Source organism: Budorcas taxicolor, chromosome 12 (assembly GCF_023091745.1).
Source record: "Budorcas taxicolor isolate Tak-1 chromosome 12, Takin1.1, whole genome shotgun sequence".
Taxonomy (NCBI): Eukaryota; Metazoa; Chordata; class Mammalia; order Artiodactyla; family Bovidae; genus Budorcas; species Budorcas taxicolor.
In genome coordinates this window covers 13,231,932-13,232,543 of record NC_068921.1, presented here as the reverse complement: position 1 = coordinate 13,232,543, position 612 = coordinate 13,231,932, and the positions used below count along the sequence as shown (strand labels likewise).

General features: G+C 35.3%; 1 non-coding gene across 1 annotated transcript; it reads right to left on the bottom strand.

The window, feature by feature from the left end:
* Nucleotides 1-215: 215 nt before the first annotated feature.
* Nucleotides 216-288, bottom strand: TRNAG-CCC (transfer RNA glycine (anticodon CCC)). Its single transcript has one exon. It is a non-coding gene; the product is annotated as a tRNA-Gly (tRNA).
* Nucleotides 289-612: the final 324 nt, after the last annotated feature.

Genomic DNA, 612 nt, shown 5'->3' with positions numbered 1-612 from the left:
TTTTGAATTTATTTTGGGGCATGGTATAGAATAAGGGTCCAGTTTTATTCTTTTGCACATGGATATTTAGTTTTCCAGGCACATTTGTGTGTGGGGTTTTTTTTTTTTTTTTTTTTTTGTCCTTTAAAAATATTTATTTATTTGGTTGCAGTGTATAGGATCTTTGATCTTTGTTGTGGCACACGGGATCTTTAGTTATAGCATGTGGGATCTAGTTCCTTGACCAGGGATTGAACCTAGGCCCTATGCATTGGGAGTGCAGAGTCTTAGCCACTGGACCACCAGGGAAGTCCCCAGGTAAATTTGTTGACTTATCCTTTCCTCATTGTGTAGTCTTGGCACCCTTGTCAAAGATCATTTGACCATATATGCATAGTTTGTTTCTGAGCTGTTCTGTTCCATCTGTTCATATGTCTGTCTTTCTATCAGGACCATATTGTTTCAATTATTGTAGCTTTGTAACATGTTTTGAAGTCTGGAAGTGTGAGGCATCCAGCTTTGTTCTTAAAATTGTTTTGGAATAAATACTTTTTTTAATGTTTAAAGCAATATGTGTTTTGTTTTTGTTTTCAACTTGTGTTTTCTTTTTCCTTAGCATAAGCTCTTTGATTT